The sequence below is a fragment of the Cupressus sempervirens genome, chromosome 11 (assembly GCF_028749045.1).
Source record: "Cupressus sempervirens isolate cs-2001-9-10 chromosome 11, ASM2874904v1, whole genome shotgun sequence".
Classification (NCBI taxonomy): Eukaryota; Viridiplantae; Streptophyta; class Pinopsida; order Cupressales; family Cupressaceae; genus Cupressus; species Cupressus sempervirens.
This window is the reverse complement of record NC_143128.1, coordinates 493641605-493662270: the sequence shown is the minus strand read 5'-3', so window position 1 is coordinate 493662270 and position 20666 is coordinate 493641605. Positions and strand designations below refer to the sequence as shown.

The following is a 20666-nucleotide window of genomic DNA, read 5'->3' as shown; positions in this document are numbered from 1 at the left end:
AAATAAATAATAATATTATTTAATATTTAATTTATAGCTCAACATAATGATATATACATGAAATTCTCTTGGGAGGGGATATTACAATCAACCAGTTTGATAATTAACGAATTTCAAAGGCTGATGCAGGTAATATGAAAAGAAGAAATCTTATAACAGAGAAACATAGAGCCTCAAGAGCAATTGCGTCCAAGTAAATGAAGCATTTCACAAATTCCCAGTAGAAGCCATGAACAAAACACACAAATCTTGTCACGAAAGGGCCAAATTTGTTTAAAGAATCACATGTAATTTTATTACAACTTGATTGTAACATACTAGTTTTTCATAACCGTTGTAAAACAAATATTTATCTAACAGCAAAACCCTTTCACAAGACTATGATCTTAATTGCTACCAAATCTATTGCATCTTAACATCAACGAATGTAAGGAAATAAGTAAATGATTACCTTGCTATCATTTGAATCAATCTAACATGCTCAACTGAAAATAGAGTAACAACTACTACTTTTAAACATGCACATATTTCTATGCTACCTAATTAAGCTTTCATAAAATAAATGTGGAAAGAACATACAGATATGATAGAGAATTCTCTTTGTCTCGTTGTCTAAGCCTCGACATTGGTGAGAGGAGAAGCATTGACATAGGCTTAACCTCCCAACTGCGGATCATACTTATCCCCACACATCATAACTTAATAGAATGACCCTTCCTACCTCGGGATCGGGCTTGGGATGTTCTTAAGTCCAGCCATCTAAGTAATTAGGTGGTTTGAGTGTCCCAACTGTTATTCTTCAAAATAATTGAAGCATCTGGACAAACAAGTAAAGATCTCATGTTCAACACATCTGTCTTTAACTACCCTGGCTAAGGATTTCAAAGTTGGGTTCGTAAACCCGATCTCCACCACTCAACTTGACAACTAGTTTCATCATAAGGACATGCATGAGCTATCATATGTGTTTTATTTTTTGTTATTTGATTTCATTTTTGTTTTGACTTGCATGTTAGATTTTACACCTTTTCACCAATCTTTGGCCTTTATGCTAGGTGAATTTTCCTTGGTGTCACTATAATCCAATTCCATGCAAGGTAACTTGTTTAAGCTTGCAACATTTGGATACCTTCCAAATTATTCGGGTTCAATAAATATAACTGAATCACTGATGTGAACTCCAGGTATTATTGTTATTTGACAAAACATGAATACTTCTTTATATATCAGATGGTTAGTGGATTATTTCTGCTATTACAGTCTCATCCGACTAAGGAGGTTAGATCTTTTAGACTGAGAAAGATGAATCATGGTAAGTGAATTATGCATGGAAAATAAAATAAAGAACTACTATTTCATATTCTCAGTCTTCCATAACAGATATAAGACAAGGAAACACGACTTGGACAATTGACTAAACTATAAACTCGGCTCAGTGACATTTACAATATTAAAGACATATTTCTTCGACTTCATTAGACCTCTGAAGGTTATTGGACTGATTGATAAGGATATACAATAGAATAAATTAAAATCATGAAACAAAACCTGATTCCCGACTCTGGTTTCTCTCTTTGCCCAACTGAGAACCTTGACTTTCACCGTGTATAGCCTTGTTGTGATTCTTTTATTGTGGTCTCAATGAAAAGAATCAGAGGAATGGTTTGGGTTTGCAGGGATAGAAATAGTTTAATATGAGGCAGAAAAACTTAGAAAAATGTAGCAGATTTCTTGGAGAATAGAGAGGAACACAGAATGAAAAAGGGTATATCAAATATGATCAAGGAGACTCTTTTAATATGGTTGCTTGGCTCTTCGGCTAACTTCAGTTATAAAGATAGCCATTCAAATGCCTCTCAAATTGAATTTTAAAAGAAGGAAATAAGAGGGAAAGAATAAGAAATTGAAGAGTTTGAATTTATTATTTTATTATTATTGTTCATTCTTATAAACGTTCATGTGTATGTATTGATAAAGTAGCATCATTAGATTATAAACTTATAATTCATTGGTGTCACCTTATTTTTATATACATGTGTTCGTATTTGAGGGCATATAATAATGATTAAATAATAAATTCAAATAATAAATCTTCAAAGGTATGAATTTCATATTTTTAATTTAGATTATTTAAGTTTTTATTATATTGTTTTTCTAATAGCTCATGTGGTCATATAATGCAACATGTCAAGTCTCAGTATCTTTGTTAGGGTAGTCTTAGGTGAAACCTGTCGATTCTGACGACTAGACCAATCGACCGTCCTCTTCTGATGATCCTGTTTAGCAATGCTTCCCCTCTCTTCAATCTTCTTCCCGTAATCACCCAAACAAAACATTCTCGCCAAGATTAATTCAAAGATATATTAGTTGTTAATTCAAAACCATTGTCGATCATCTACTGACAGTTATAGATTCCATCCACGTCTATAATAACTAACTCATTTCACATGATCATGAATGAGATAACTCATTATCAGTTGATACAATATATATAATTAACAAACTCACTTCACATGATCAGGAAAGAAATAAATTGTTACAACGTCTATAATTAACTAACTCACATCACATGATCAGGAAATAAATAAATTGATACAACGTCTATAATTAACTACTTCACATGATCAAGAAAGAAATAATTCGATAAAACCAACGACTATGATCAATTTAAAACTTAGGGCAAAATTTGGGATGTAGCATACCCACCCCTTTGAATTTTTCATCGTCCTCAATGAACATAATGGCAAACTTAAGTAGTATTCAGTCAGTTATACAGAAAGAAAAATAAATATTCAGTTTTCAATTTCAGAGAAAAGATAGGGATATCTTTGAAAAATATTATGATAATCCTCCCAAGTGGCATTATCCTCAGCATATTGGTCCCACTGGACCTTGCATTGCATTACTTCTCGATTTCATAAGTGTAGCTTACGTACCTCGAGTATTTTGAGCGGTCTTACCTCTACCACCCCTGAGTCTCATACCTACAGTAATTTCCAATCAATCATATGTTCATGTTGGGTAATATACCTTTTAAGATATGACACATGGAAGATGTCATGCATCTTGGCAAGGGCTGGTGGAAAAGCAATCCTGTAAGCTACAGGGTTCACAACCTCCAGAACTTCAAAGGGTCCCACATATCTCGGGGATAACTTAGCATTCTTGCCAAACTTGATAGTACTTTTATGAGGCTTAACCCTTAGTAACACCTTGTCTGCTACCGAGAATTCTCTAGGTGTTCTTTTGGCATCATCATAACTCTTCTATCTGTCATTTGCTTCCTTTAACCTTTGATGAATCTAAATTATTTGTTCCTCCATCTCCTGAAGTATTTCAGGCCCGTTAGTGATTCTGTCTTCCAACCGATTTCAACTCACTGGAGTTCTGCATTTACGACTGTACAAGACCTCAAAGGGAGCCATTCTAGTGGTGGACTTATAGGAGTTATTATATGCAAATTCTACCAAGGGTAAATATGTTTCCCATTGGTACTGTCAGTTCATACAGTATACTCTTAGGAGATCTTCTAATACTTGATTTACCCGTTCTGTCTGGCCATTTGTCTGAGGATGTTAGGCTGAACTAATGTTCAATTTGGTGCCCAGAGCTGTAAATAATGTCCACCAATATCTGGAAGTTATCCTAGCATTCCTATCTAAAATAATTTTCTCCAGAATTCCGTGCAACTTGAAAATCTCTTTTATGAACTTATGGGCAATCTCGGGTGCTCCATCAAATAAATTCCCTGGTATAAAATGAGTAATCTTTGTCAATTTGTCAACCACAACCAAAATAGTGTTGTGTTGATTTCGTGTCATAGGTAATCCTTGTACGAAATCCATGGATATTACTTGCCATTTCCACTCGGGTACTTCATTTGGGTGTAACAGGCCTACTAGGTACCGATGTTATACTTTTACTCTTTGGCATTCCAAACATCCTACTACAAACTCAATTATCTCCTTTTTCATCCCCTTCTAGAAATATAGAGGTTTTATATCAAATAACATTTTTGTTACTCCTAGATGTTCTGAATATGCGGCTAAGTGAAATTCACCTAAAATTAGTCTTTGGAGTTCAGGGTTGTTGGGCACATAGACTCTATGGTATCTTAATAATCCATCCTCTTTTGAGCTTAACTTTGAATACTTAGGATCTTGTGGGTCTTTAATAAGAGCTAGGCTGATTTTTGTATAAAACTCATCACATTCCAGGTGTCGTAAAATTTGGTCCCTCAACCTAAAGTTTACAGAAGTTATTGCCGAGATGTGTTTTCTTCGGCTTAGGGCATCTGCCACCTTGTTTTCCTTACCTTTAATATAACTTATATCGAACTCATAATCTGCTAAGAATTCTAGCCACCTACTTTGTCTAGCATTAAGATTCAGTTGGGTGAAAATATACTTCAGACTATGATGATCAGATCTAAGTTCAAAAGGTTGTCCGATTAAGTGATGTCTCCACATTTGCAAGGCATGCACAATTGCTACTAGTTCAAGATCATGAGGTGTGTAATTTTGTTCATAGCTTTTCAATTTCCTAGATTCATAAGTAATAACCTGTTCGTTCGGCATTAACACACCTCCTAGTCCTTCTCCGAATGCATCTGTTATAACTACGAATTGCTTTTGTGGATCAAGTACCCTCAGAATAGGTGTTGTAGTCAATTTTTCTTTTAGAAACTCAAAGGCTGATTGACACTTCTCTGTCTAAATAAATTTCTTTCCCTTTCTCTGAAGCGAAGTGATCAGATAGGCTATCCTTGAAATTTTTTTGACAAACTTTCTATAGAATCCTGCTAACCCCTTAAAGCTCCTAACTTCGGATACATTTCTAGGTATGGGCCATTCCTTAATTGCTTTTATCTTTGATGTATCTACTGCTATAACCTGAGTTGATATAATGTGCCCTAGATACTGAATTTCTTTCTAGTAAAAGGCACACTTAGATAATTTCCCATATAGCTTGTGTTCACTTAATCTTTGCAGAACTATCTTTAAATGCCTTTGATGTTCTTCCTCGTTCTTAGAATATATCAAGATGTCATCTATAAAGACCAATACAAATTTGTCCAAACAATCTTGAAATATACTGTTCATTAAATTCATGAAAGTTGTTGGGGCATTGGTTAACCCAAAAGGCAACACTGTAAACTCGTAATGTCCATACTTGGTTCTGAATGTGGTTTTATGTATATCCTCATCTTTTATTCGAAGTTGATGGTATCCTGACTTTAAGTCAATTTTTGAAAATACTAGTGCACCCTTCATTTGATCAAAAAGATCATCTATCCTTGTTAATAAAGGTATCAGTTTTTGATGGTGACTTTATTAAGCATCCTGTAATCTATACATAATCTCATGGTTCCATCCTTCTTCCTTACAAACAGCAGTGGGGCTCCCCATGGTGAGACACTAGGCCGGATCAACTTCTTATCCAACACATCCTGAAGTTGAATCTGTAATTCCATTAATTCTATAGTTGTCATCCTATACCAGGCTCGGGATATGGGTTCCGCTCCTAGTATCAAGTCTATGGTAAAATCAAATGCTCAGGAAGGGGGTAGTCCAGGAAGTTCCTCAAGAATTACATCTTGATAATTCTTCAAATAAGGGTATTTTTCTTCGAAGGACTCTTTTAACTTTTGATTGATTTCCCCATCTTTATAAATGTAGTCATCCCTATAGGTGGTGGTTTTAAGTTCCCTTGTATCCTCAATCCTAATTGCGAAAATCTCACAGCCTTTCCTCCCATATCTCTTAAGTTGCATTGCAGAAATCTGTTTTGATCAAATTTCATGTTTAATCTCTGAAATGCTTGTTGGTTTGCCTTGATCATCAACACAATTTACAGTTTTGGCAAGACAATCTACTTTGGCCTTATGTTCATTGAGCCAATTAATTCTTATGATAATGTCGTATGACCCGAGGGGTGCTACATATAAGTTTAATTCCGTTGAGAAATTCGGGAAGTCAACCTGAGCTTCAAATAGGCATTGCTCTACCTTAGCCCTTGAGTGGTTAGCATACTTGATTGTCCATTGTTTTGCCATAAAACTAGATCTTTTCGGGAACCTACTTAACAGTCTAGGTGATATAAAACATTTAGATGCTCCAGTATCAATTAATATGGATACAGGGTTCCCGTAAACCTTACCCAGAGTTTCAATGGGGCCTATCTTCTGCTCTGCTTGTCTATTATCTAGAGTTGCATGAATCCTTTGTTGAAAGACTTGCTGCTGCTGTGGTAAATGTGGTCGCTGGTTGACATTGGGTTTAATGGGGCACTGTTTTAAATAATGATCTCCTCCACAATTAAAACATCCTCCTGGTGGTCCTTTCTTTTCATTATTCCTGTTGCTTTTATTCATATAATAATTACTTTTGGCATCCTTAGCCCCATTGCTCTTTAACTCTGGTTTGTTGTTTTTGTAGTCCTTAAATTGCTTTTTCCGAGGCCCGAAATCAGCACCATTTGAATTCTAGGTTGCCTTCCTTTTGTTGTCTCTAATGGAGTCATCCTTTCTAATCTTGTATAATCTTGCCAAATAGCCTTCTCTAGGGCCTCTTCCATGGTTCGAGGAGCAAGAACATCAACAACTCCTCCTATCCTATTGTTCAATCCCATGATGAATTTCCTCACCTTCAAATTGGCGTCTTGCTGGTACGTTGGCACATATTTAAGCAATCGTGTGAACCTCTCCCAGTACTCATGTATTGACATGTCTCCTTGTTTTAAGTTTGGAAATCTAAAAACTTCTGATCATAAAAGGTTTGCGGCAGCTAATGTTTCCAGAATATGTTCACAAATTTCTCCTAGGTGATCTCAGTGGTCCTAATGTTCTGCTCAACCTTGGTATTTCCCCACTAGTTTGCAGCTTTTCTGGTAAAATGATATATTCCCCAAATTGCCTTTGAGGTTTTAGGAAAATTCCTAATCTCAAAATATTGTTCCATCTCAGTTAACCATGCTTATGCTTCCTTCCCGAACTTAGAACCGAAAAACTTAGGTGGTTTTATTTTCTTAATGTCTGCTGATAAATCAGCTACTATCTCTTTCTTCTTTTGTTTCTCCAATAGCTTGGGAGAGGAAGTTTTGTTACGCTTTGAGACTTCTTTCTCGGCTCTGGGTGGTGGTGAGGTTTGGGTTTCCTCACGGTTCTACCCTATCTGGGCAGCCATTTCACTCGTTCTTTTTTCCATGGTTTCTAACTTTAGTTGTGTTTCTTGTAAGATCTCGAGTAGCAATTCATTAGAAGATTGAGGGTTCTCACGCATTATATCTTGATTTACATTGTTCTCGTTGTTGTTCATCTTTATGTTTATGGTTCCCACCTATTAGTTTACAGTTGGGTTAATTATGTGGAAAAAGAAGAGATCTACAAAGAAAAGCTTTACAACACACGATTTTCAAATAATTTAATTTAATTTATTATTTTATTGCTTCACTTAAGCAACTTTATTTACAAAATTTCCTCTATTGAGGAAGTTTACATCAATATAATATTTAATCTTGCTTTGCAACACTAAATTTGGTTCAGATTGGTACATATCTCGCACCATCTAGGATTTATGAAATTGCAAGAGACGATTGCTCTGCCGAGCATTCCAGTTTTGAATCAGCTTGTTTCTATATGTTGCTTTGCTAGCAGGAGTCAACCTAACTCTTTCCTTCTTTATCCGCTAAATTGCTTGATTCAGATTTTCATTATCTCGGGGTATAGAACAACAGGTGTAGTCATATTTAGTCATGTTTCTAATAAGATAGGAAAAGATGGAGTATCGAGTTTTCTTGCGAGGTGTTTTACGTACTTGCATCTTGTAGTCAACCTAGAATTCTTTCAGGTTTTTAAGAAGGGAGGGTGCCTTAGGTTTAGTGTCGAACCCAACACTCTGATACCATATGTAACATACCAATTTTTCATAACCGTTGTAAAACAAATATTTATCTAACAACAAAACCCTTTCGCAAGACTATGATCTTAATTAACTAACTATAACTAGAGAGAAGTAACTGCTACCAAATCTATTGCATCTTAACATCAGCGAATGTAAGGAAATAAGTAAATGATTACTTTGCTATCATTTGAATCAATCTAACATGCTCAACTGAAAATAAAGTAACAACTACTACTTTTAAACATGCATATATTTCTATGCTACCTAATTAAACTTTCATAAAATAAATGTGCAAAGAACATACAGATATGATAGAGAATTCTCTTTGTCTTGTCCAAGCCTCGGCATTGGTGAATGAGAAGCATTGACATAGGCTTAACCTCCCAACCATGGACCATACTTATCCACACACATCCTAACTTAATAGAACGACCCTCCCTACCTCGAGATCAAGCTTGGGATGTTCTCAAGTCCAACCATCCGAGTAATCAGGTGGTTTGAGTGTCCCAATAGTTATTCTCCAAAATAACTGAAGCATCTAGACAAACAAATAAAGATCTCATGTTTGGCACATCTTCCTCTAACTACCTTGGCCAAGGATTTCAAAGTTGGGTTTTTAAACCCGATCTCCACCACTCGACTTGACAACTAGTTTCATCAAAACGACATGCATCAACTATCATATGTATTTTATTTCTTGTTATCTGAATTCATTTTTTATTTGACTTGCAGGTTAGATTTTACACCTCTTCACTAATCTTTGGCCTTTCTGCTAGGTGAATTTTCCTTGGTGTCACTATAATCGAATTCCATGGAAGGTAGCTTGTTTAAGCTTGCAGCATTTGGATACCTTACAAATTATTCGGGTTCAATAAATATAACTGAAACACTGATGTGAACTCGGGGTATTATTGTTATTTGACAAAACATGAATACTTCTTTATATATCAGATGGCTAGTGGATGAAAAAACTCTTACACAATCTTTCCCAGAAATTAATACAATATTACAGTCTTATCCGACTGAGGAGGTTAGATCTTTTAGATTGAGAAAGATGAATTATGGTAGGTGAATTATGCATGGAAAATAAAATAAAAACTACTATTTCATATTCTCAGTCTTCCATAACAGATATAAGACAAGAAAACACGACTTGGACAGTTGACTAAACTATAGACTCGGCTCAGTGACATTTACAATATCAAAGACATATTTCTTCGACTTCATTAGACCTCTGAAGGTTTTAGACTGATTGATAAGGATATATGACAGAATAAATTAAAATCATGAAACAAAACCTGATTCTCGACTTTGGTTTCTCTCTTTGCCCAACTGAGAACCTTGACTCCCGCCATGTATAGCCTTGTTGCGATTCTTTTACTGTGGTCTCAATGAAGAGAATCAGAGGAATGCTTTAGGTTTGTAGGGATAGAAATAGTTTAATATGAGGCAGAAAAATTTAGAAAAACGTAGCAGATTTCTTGGAGAATAGAGAGGAACGTAGAATGAAAAAGGGTATATCAAATACGATCAAGGAGACTCTTTTAATATGGTTGCTTGGCTCTTCGGCTACCTTCAATTATAAATATGGCCATTCGAATGCCTCTCAAATCGAATTTTAAAAGAAGGAAATAAGAGGGAAAGAATAAGAAGTTGAAGAGTTTGAATTTATTATTTTATTATTGTTTTTCATTTTTATAAACGTTCATGTGTATGTATTGATAAAGTGGCATCATTAGATTATAAACTTATAATTTATTGTTGTCACCTTATTTTTATATACATTTGTTCATATTTGAGGGTGTATAATAATGATTAAATAATAAATTCAAATAATAAATCTTCAAAGGTATGAATTTCATATTTTTAATTTAAATTATTTAAGTTTTTATTATATTGTTTTTCTAATAGCTCATGCTGTCCTATAATGCAACATGTTGTCAAGTCTCAGTATCCTTTTTAGGGTAGTCTTAGGTCAAGCCTGTCGATTCTGACGACTGGACCAATCAACCATCCCCTTTAGATGATCCCGTTTATCAATGCTTCCCCTCTCTTCAATCTTCTTCCTACAATCACCCAAACAAAACATTCTCGCCAAGACATTAATTCAAAGATATATTAATCATTAATTCAAAACCATTGTCGATCATCTAGTGACAGTTATAGATTTCATCCACGTCTATAATAAATAACTCATTTCACATGATCATGAATGAGATAACTCATTATCAGTTGATAAAACGTATATAATTAACTAACTCACTTCACATGATCAGGAAATAAATAAATTGATACAATGTCTATAATTAACTAACTCACTTCACATGATCAGGAAAGAAATAAATTGATACAACGTCTATAATTAACTAACTCACTTCACATGATCAGGAAAGAAATAATTCGATAAACCAACGGCTATGATCAATTTAAAACTTAGGGTAAATTTTGGGATGTAACATTGATGCAACCTAGAATGTAGAAGTCAAGACACTCAATTCAGATGAAAGGAAAATTTGCAAATACTTACACATAATGCTATATCCAATTTGGATAAATGCAAACCTAGAATGATGTTTTGCAAAACCCACATACAAAAAATGGAGAGAAATCAACATATATCAGGAATATATAGAAAAACACACAAGCTGAGCATTAAAACTCCAGGCTTCTCAGAAAAACAGCGAGAATGTAAACAAAAGAAGCGTGGCGGCTCAAAATCATGAAGTTGATGTAGTAATAGAGATGAATGGCAGCCATACATCGCAAATACACCTAGAAACCATGCGAAAGTTGCAAAATTTTCCTCAGAATCCTAGCAGCATTGTCTTTGTAGGCTCTCAAACTCTCCAGACTACTCATGAAAGAATGAAAAAATGAATGAGTTAGGGTTGAAAAATGTAACATATATTTCCCTCAATTCCTTTGTATAATTTTTGAAGTCTAAGGTTTTTGATGGGATTTTTATATGTTTCCTAAGTCCATGTAATTATATGCCGTGAGGGGGAAGAATTTTAGGACTTTATTCTCATACGGCTCTTTGTTTTAGTAATTTGTTTCTAAGTATTACATTTGTAATTTTGTAATTTTTTTAATTTAATGGTCATTGTTAACTATTTAATAATTTTGTTATTTTCAAAATGCTAATAATTTAGAGATTTGGGGAGTGACTTCAATAGTTTAATGCCAAACTGATAGAGGGGGTAAAGGTTGAAATAAATTGGCATTATGTGTTAATCAATGGGTTGAATCAGTTAGCTAACATATGGAGGAAATATAGGATTGGAGAGGCCGAAATTGACTTTGTAATGTTAGTTGCGGGATCTTTATGGTCAGTTTGAGTGTTTTGTAGATAGTTTTGAGCAGTGTTACAGCGATGTGGGGGTGCGGCGGTGCAGGGGACATCGGGACAAGTTTCGAGTGCGGGAAAAAAAAGGGCCTCAATTTGTGGACGGTGGGGGGATGGGAGGGGTGCGGCGGTGGGGGTACGGAGGGGGGGGGGGGAGGGGGTTGCATAGTATATATAATAATATATATGACTGAAAATGCTAATTATGAAATGATACTTCAATAAATATTATATTTATTATTATATAACATACCAAATATAGTTGAATAGAGAAAATTGAAATGCAATTCACAAATCATAAGTTCAAATATGAAACTTGAAACTTCATAACCATTACCAATGACCATTCAACAAATTAACTTAGTTCAAGATGCAAGATTCAAAACTCATTGTTCAAATATGAAGATCATATATCACAAAGATGCTCATGATGACAATGAGCCCAGTAGCATGAAACAATGTATCATAGCCATATCAAAGCGAATACAATCAACAAAATAACAAAATGTCAATAAATGAGAATGGAATCATTCCAAGTGCTCTCTAATCATCCCCTATACCGAAGTCCTCATCACTGGAACTACTAGACTCCTTGTTGGTAAGATCTGGATCCTCTAAAGGAACACCAACTAGCCCTACAATGGCTTTTGCTACATCGTCATCCTCATCAATCTGAGCTGGATCCTTTGGCTCCACATCCCATCATACTGCAAGGCTCTCCTTGTACTCATGTGTCTTGCAATCTTTGAGCTGCAAGAAACCATGTATAACAACAAACTTCTCCGCTTTCTTAGAGGTAAGTCTGTTCCTCTTAAAAGAGTGAATGAATCTATAGGTGGACCAGTTTCTCTCTACAGCTGAGGAGCTAGACACCTGAGATAATAAAGTTGAAAGTTACAACTTACAAATAAACGTTCATACAATTTGTAACAAATGATAAATGGTAAATCTTTGAATCGATGAATCATAAATTAAAATCAGTAAAGTAAAACTCTTAAAGTTAAGATTATAAAAGGGTGGAATTCTGAATTACAAACCTAAGAAAGCAGTCGGATGGCTAGTGAGGTGATCTTTGACTTTTGTGACCCATGACATTTCGATCACAAAATGGGATTCTTTTGTGCCATAGTTTTGAGATCCACCTCTACAATATCCGAGAATCCTGCAAGTTCCAAGTTTACAACATAATATTAAAATAACTTAAATAAAGTTATAAGTAACAATTAAAAGAACTTATAATTATAAAGAGTTTAGAGCACTGAATCAAGATTTAAGGATTACCTGAAAGACTGGCAAATTTGGACCACTCAGTGCGAATCTCACTAGCAGTCTCAGTATCATACATCCTGGTAGTGCATCGAAAAAACCCATTCTTCACCTCATCATCTTGAAGTGGTGTGACTCTACCAGGCCTAGGTATGTATCACTTCGGATTCAATGCATAGGGAGCCATATGCAAAGGAGTGTTCAACTTCTCCCACTTGTTGTGAATGATAGGCTTAATATGCTTCGTATAGAATGATATAGTGGGGTCTCTCTCACACACAATAGCCCTCATTTGCCCAAGCATGGAATCAATGCACTCATAAACCTCTCCAAGGCTAGGTGAATCTGCATCTCCGTATCTAATCACTTGAAACACTGGAGTAATGATGGAGACTATGTATTTTGCGTCACTCCAAAACTGATCACTCCTCACTGTCTCCTTTACTCTCTTCCCCTACTCTATTATGGACTCAGGCCATCGATTCCATTCTTGTGTCATAACCATTAGTTGCAATGGCTCTTGCAACTCAATCATTCTCTCCAAGGGAATATAATATCATGCTTACCTGGTCTCAACTGGTTTTAGGAATTGCTTCTTTGCAAAGCTCCTGAAAAGTGCATGTGATGTATGGTGATTGCAGATAAACATCTGCACCTCTCTCCCATCATTAACCACCTTTCTAATCCACTATATTTTCCCCATGTCTTTGAGTGCATTGTTCATGGCATGCACACAACATGGAGTCTACCAAATATGCTTATAGGCTGCCTCAACAAGCTTCCCTGCTACTTTTCACGCATGTGCTGCATTTGTCACAACTTGGACCACATTTTGTGGCCCAACCTCCTCAATGGCTTCCCTAAGTACATGAAACTGAAAATTAGCATCTTTACGATGCCCTAAACAATCAATTGCCCTCAAAAAGTATGGGCCCTCGGTGCATGTAACTATAATGTTGATGAGTGGATGATGACTAATGTCCGTCCACCCATCCATAATAATGCTGCAGCCTGAATTCATCCAACATGCTTTCATCTACTCCATCAAGATCCCAACCTTGTCATAGGCTCTATCTAACACTGTGGTCCTCAACTTGTGGTCACCTAGTGGCACATATGATGGCTCTCCCTCGTTCACTGCCATGGACATCATCCTCACAGAATAGGAAGATCGAGCCATATGTAGGGATGCCATTGGAAAAGAAGAAATCACCTACAACAACATCTAACCGGTCCCTTGCGTGCATGTTAAATAAATGAGCAATGTGGTTACTACCACTATGACTTGTAGTTGCTTTATGTTTCCTCCTACTGCTATCCCTTGCTGAATTGTGTGTAGGTGAGGGAAAGGATGGTGTAGGTGACACAGTCCCTGCTCTTTGATGCAAGATACAAGTAGATGTATCTTGCTGCCCCTGTAACTATTGTATACCTTGTACCTGTTGCCTAGCAGCCAAAGATCTAGGCATTGGAACATCAATATCATTAGGAATGCCCCATAATTTGTTCACTTAAATCTTGTATTTCACATTCTCAGGATTTGACAATAATATGCCTAAAAGTGTGAATTAACTCTTGTAATGCTGCCAAAGCATTATGCACCACATATATTACAATTCCATTTACGTGTGCCACCACTTAAAGGTGTAGGACGTGTAATTTTTAGAGCAAACTCTTTTATAGGGGAATTTGGATCATAAGGACCCCTAGCATACTTTGCCAAATCTCTGAAGGGAAATCAATAGAAGGCACCCCTGGTGCAACATAAGGAGGCTCTTCCTTAGATTGTTCATCTACATTAGCCCCCGTGATCACTTCCCTCGGGCTCAGGCTCCTAATCAAATGCACTTGCCTCATTAATTTCTATGTCATCTCCACTTTGGCCGCATCTAGATGCCATTTATAAAACTACATTTCACAAAATGAAAATAAAATTATAAAAATGATCAATGATACATTTCAGCCCAAGTAAAAATAACTAAATAGTAAATACTAAATATAGTTCAGCATATTTTTTAATTTTTATTTTAAGAACAATGAAAAAATTACTATGGATAATAAAAATCATAGAATTATCAACTATCTACTATCAACAAGATTCAAGAATGAAACATTCAAAAATTTAAAGTTGAAACTTGAAAGTAAATCTAAATACTAAATTTAAAAATTATAAATTGATTTATAAAATTAAAAAAAAGTTGTAAAATAAAATAAAAACTAGCTTGAACTTGAGGAGACACTCGCCAAATCAAATCTTCTTGCTCCTCTTGCTCATCTTGCTCCTCTTGTTCTTGCAATCCCTTGCAAAATCACCCACTAAGCTCTCACAAACTCCTCCAAACTCTTTCTCTCACTTAGCTCCTTGATGCTCCAAAACAATGAAATGAAATGGTGAAATGAAAATGAGGTCTATTGGCCTTATTAAACCTTCAAATAAACCACATGGGACTCACACCCAATTAGGGTTAGCATGCATAAAAAACAACTCTAAAAATAAATGCAAAAATATATATTTTTTCCAATTCTTTTCAGCCATTTAGTCAGCCGCACCCCACGAGCACCCCCGCACCTGAGCACTCGCCACGCACCCGGGTCTCGCATCCCACCTGAGTGGTCGACTGGTGCGGCCAAGTTGCGGTGGTGCAAAATCAGCCTGCGGGGGTACTTGGGTGCATGACGTACCTACACCAGGTGCTTACGCGCATCGGGTGCATCAGGTTTTTGACCTGGGTACGTGGGTTACACTGGTTTTGAGTGTCATAGGGGTTTTTATGACTTAGTGGAGTTTTTTCAAGGTTTATACTACGTTTTTGAAGCTTCTAGGTCCATTTTTGCTGACTATTTTCAAGATTCTGACCCTGGTAGTTGGAATTTGGTACTTAATGAGTTTTGAACTCATTTTGTAGGTAGTTTTGATTATTGAGAAAGAGTTAGTGATTTTTACCCTTGGTCTTTTTGGTATCATATTTTCTGTAACTCAGTTTTGAAGTGAATATAATTAATGGCCTATTATTTGCAGAATATGAATCTTGTCCTACTATTTATTACAATTAAGTTATATCAAGTGATTGATAGGGTGGAATTTCAAAGTGTTGTTAAACCTTCCTATTTAGACCTTTGTCTCATGTATAGTCTCTTTTCTATAAGTGATTATTACATAGGTTTTTAGCTATGTTGTTTGGTTGAATGTTCAAGAATTGTCTTGTGAAAGTCTTTTCCTTTTCAGTTTTCTGTTATTTACAACCAATTAATGAAATAATTATTTGTAAGAGGTTTATAACAAGTTGTGATTCTGGGATCATTTTTGCATAATATTTAGTGCTATTGTTAGGTGTTCATTTCCATGAAAGTTAGTATTCACTAGTGAAGGCATTTTTAGGAGTTACATTCTTTGAGTTTTAAGTCTTTTCATTTCAAGTTTCTCTATCCCTTTTTCCTGAAAATTTCAGTAGTTTAGAAGTTAGGAGCCGACCTTATTCGAAGATTCACTCCATTCTCAAGTAACCCATAGCTTAGGAGTGTTTCAATGTTTCCTTGAAACATTAAGTTTTAACCAGGGTGCAATTTTAGGTGATAACAACAACACCTGGATTTCTTTTATGTTGATATCTACATTCTCCTCCTTATCGCTTTGGTTAATTGAGTGCCTTCTTATCTCTCCTCAACTCCTTAGTCCTCTATGACCTTATCTTTGTAACATGCGGATTTTCATAACCAAATTTAAATTTAAACTAATTTCACAAGATACTGATTTTATTTCACATGACAATGATTTTCTATTAATTGATTATGACTGAAAGAAGCTCTTTTCATCTATCTTACATATTCAGCTGATTTCACAAAAAACAAAAGAGATATTTATGTATTGCCATCAATTTAACTACTTCCAAATATTCAACTGAAAATAAAGTAACGACTAGTTATATCAATTTGAGTTGCTTATTCAACATAAAAGTAAATCTTGAAATGAAAATATCTATCTATTCCTTCAGGGGTTAAAAGTGAAAGAAACATACATTATTATCAAAAGATTCTCTTTAACTCGTTGTCCAAGCCTCGGCATTGGTGAGAGGAGAAGCATTGACATAGGCTTAACCTCCCAACCACAGACCATTACTTATCTCCACATATCCTAAATTAATAGAAAGGCCCTCCCTACCTCGGGGTCGGGCTTGGGATGTTCATAAGCCCAACCATATGAGTAATTGTGTGGGTTGAAGTCCCAACAGTTATTCTCCAAAATAACTGAAGCGTCTGGACAATCAAAAAAGATCACATGTTCGGCACATCTGCCTAATTTCTACCCTGGCCAAGGATTTCAAGTTGGGTCAACAAACCTGATCTCCACTACTCGACTTGACAACATATTACATAACTGGAATATGCATGAGCTATTATGGTTTTTCTTTAGCATAATATTTATTTGATCTGATTCCATTCTTATTTGTGCAAACTCTATACACCTCTTCACCATTTCAGGCTATCATGCCGATGATTCCTAGGTGCTCATGAGTTTATATCCACAGATTTTGCTTTACACCTCTTCACCTAAAAATGCAACATTGTTGGTGAATTCCTCGGTTTTCGGTTACATGATTTCATTTGCATCTCTATGTGATATAAATGGATATATTAAATTCTGATCTGAGATATTTGGTACACATGATTGATATGCTAACATGAATAAATAACATCAATGATTGTTAGATTTCATATTTTATAATCTATATGTTATTGCTTTGAATTCGGTCTGAAATAAATAGATATCAACATTATGGATTCTATGCATCAATGCACAAAAGATATGACTGGTGTGATATATGGAAAGAAATACAAACATGTTTCTGTGGTATATGAATTCGGTTCTTGTACTCTACATGGAACTCGACAAAGTTAGGATTAAAGAGAATCACGAATGGAAATACGTGGTTCGACAGACTTAGCATTAAAAAGAAACACAAATGGAATTACGTGGTTCGGCAGTATTCTTACTTGACACTATGGATATATCTTGGATTGCTTTGAGATTGAGAAAGCGGACTCCACTATTGATTCTGATTTCCGCAGGCAAGGAATGTGAAAGAGAAGAACGGAAGAGCAGTAGTTTCAATCGAAAATAAATCTTAGTCGCTTAGAGAGCCACCGATAGCAATGAGGAAGAATGAAAGAGTTGGTTGTGATATGATTATGAGACTATAAAAAAAAAGAGCTTGACTCTACGGCTTCCTTCAATTACAAGAATCCTTTCGAAAGCCATTCAAATTGATTGAAGAGAAAGAAAAGGAGGGAAAGAAAAGAAAGAAAAATAAGAAGTTAAAGAGTTATTATTATAATATTATTATTATGTATTCTTATCTACGTTTAGGTGTACATATCAAAGTAACGTGAATCGGAATCGTATCGGAATCGGCACGGCCGAATCGAATCGTGAATCGGGGGTGAATCGCCGGTGAATCGGCAAATTTGAAAAAACCCTTTAAATGTAAAGATTTTAACAATTTAAGACTTATTTCATGCACCCTTTATTGAATATAACTTAAAAACACTATAACATCATCAAATAGAATCTAACATACATAAACATGAAACATAAAATCTATCACATACGTAACTATGTTATCATAATGTACTAAAATGTAAATTGTATGCTAGCTGAAGTAAATAAAAATCAAATGATCATAATGATTCAAATCATAGAATTAGTAAGATGAAATCATGAAGATCTATAAGACATCAAATCATAAATGTATGTATAAATCTAAGATGAAGATCCATGAAAGTTTGAAACATATGTCTATCAGTGATTCAGTATCACTATCAATATCTATACAGTGTAAACAAAATATAAAAACAAGGCTCCAGCTCAAGCCTCATCATCCTCATCATCATCCTCTAGCTCTGCTGCAGCCTCAACCTCAGCCTCTGAGTATCCAGTTTGCCTATGAGAAAGGCGTGTAAGGTAGGTCTTAGAGGACCGCCGAGCCATGTCCCCTGCATGGGCAATGGGCTCATGAATAACGTCGCTAGGGCTTGCGTCTGTGCGTGCGTGTGTGCGTCTACCAATGCCTGAACGTGCTCTACCTGCCTCCTCTGCCCTAGCCACAACCTCAGCCTCTACATCCACCTGGTCAATCCACGCGCGGTCTTCCTCAGTGAAGACTGGGTCCACGGTCTCTGTGATCCACTCTGATTTTGGATCAATCTCCTCTAGAATAATCGGAGAGGACTCAGCGCCCAAAATCTGTCTAATCCTAAGATGAAGGTTGTAATGAACAAAGACAAGATCATTCAACCTCTACACTGTCAACCTGTTTCTCCTCTTCGAGTGGATGTGCTCGAACATGGACCAACTGCGCTCACATCCAGAAGCGCTGCTCGGCTGACTCAGAATGCGAATGGCAATTTTTTGAAGGTTTGGGGTTGTGGCCCCAAACATTTGCCACCATCTATCTGAAATAAGGAAAAAACAAAAACAATTAGTCTCATTTACAGATTACAACTCTAAAATTAATGCATTATATAATCAACTTTAAGTTTAGAATCTAGATTCATGAACATTGAATATATTATTTAATTTTTACCTGGCTGTAGTGTTGTCTGAGCATTTATGGCCATCCTGCCAGAGAAAAGTGGCCCATCCTTATTGTTGAACTGGTCTAGCTCAACAATCACAGTAGCGCTATTTTCATCGCTACTCAATCTCTGAATCACTGTGCATAAGCCAGTGAGAACCTTCGCATTCGCCTTGAACTCAGGACAGAAACGAAATGCCGGATTCAGATAGTAAGCTGCTGCGTGGATGGGTCGATGGAGCTGATTCTGCCATCTCCTATCGACGATGTCCCAAATAGGGCCATACCTCTCCTGCACTCCTGCATATTGGGCTCTGATGGCCTCCTTGGCCCTATCCATGCCCTCATAAATGTAGCCCATAGAGGGCTTCTCCCCATCAGCAGTTCGTAGCAAAGCTACAAGGGGCTCAGTGACCTACATATAAAGTAAAACAAAAAATTTGAGTCAAAACTTAAATATAAAATAATATAACTTAAAGTAAAAGCAAAATACTAAATGTTAACTTGCAATAAATTTACCTTAAGGATTTCTCTAGCGGGTTTCCCAAAATCATCCTCATCAAATATGCAATCCGCCACATCTAACCCTACAGTGGTCGTAGCATAGGAAGAGCAAATCCACTCCTGCCCAACAAACATGCTCCTCAATCCATCCCTTGATGTCAACAAGGACTGTAAGGTGATGAAATTCGAGGCAAACCTCGTGATACCTGGGTGAGCTAACTCCTTGCCTTTTGTGTACTTCCTCATTGTGCTAAGGACAAATGCATGATTATAAATGAATTTGCATATATTTTTTGCCCTTTCCACACATGACTTGACAAACTCAAGTTTGCCAATTTCCTCCAACATGAGGTCAATGCAGTGTGCCACACAAGGGGACCAAAATATGGTGGGGTGCCTCTCTATCAAAAGTTTACCTACAACAATTTTAAGTCAATTAGAAACTCAAATTTCAAAATTCAAATAAATTTATTTTCAAAACTTGCAAAGTTAAAAGTTTACCTGCTGCAACATAATTTGCTGCATTATCCGTCACCACCTGGATCACATTTTGTTCTCCCACCTCTGCCATAACTTCCTCAATAGCCTCACATAAATATGTGGCATTTTTCACATGTGCGGAAGCATCAATGGATTTTATGAACATGGTATATCCTACAAGTAACAAAACAACGAATTATAATATTAAATGCATCATTAACGAATTAGCATTCAACAAATCAAAATTTACAATGTATGTAGGAAAGTAGAATGATCAATCACCTCCACAGGATACAAGAAAATTGAGGAGTGTTCTATTCCTCATATCGGTCCAACCATCAGTCATGATGGTGCAACCCTTTGCAATCCATTCTTTTCGGTTCTCCTCGAGGTCAACCCTCATGTCCTCTACCATCTCATCCAGAAGGTATCCGCTCAACTTAGCCTCAGTTGGGGCTTTAAACCCCAGACCACAAATAGCAACAACATCTATCATATTCTGCCAATAAGGAGCCCTGTCACAAATAAAAGTTTAGATGTCAAAGACTCAAATTATAAAACAAGTAGATATAATTAAAGTTTTACTTTTACTTTTAA

The 20666-nt window shown here is 36.0% G+C and overlaps 1 protein-coding gene and 1 long non-coding RNA gene across 16 annotated transcripts in view; one reads left to right on the top strand and one right to left on the bottom strand.

The window, feature by feature from the left end:
* Positions 1-20666, top strand: part of LOC149530521 (uncharacterized) — a 212037-nt gene that overhangs the window by 118528 nt on the left and 72843 nt on the right. The gene's annotated exons all lie outside the window — the stretch shown is intronic.
* Positions 18752-19177, bottom strand: LOC149530522 (uncharacterized). The gene is made up of 2 exons (XR_016359188.1): positions 19095-19177; positions 18752-18963 (listed from the first exon to the last, which is right to left on the bottom strand). It is a non-coding gene; the product is annotated as an uncharacterized LOC149530522 (long non-coding RNA).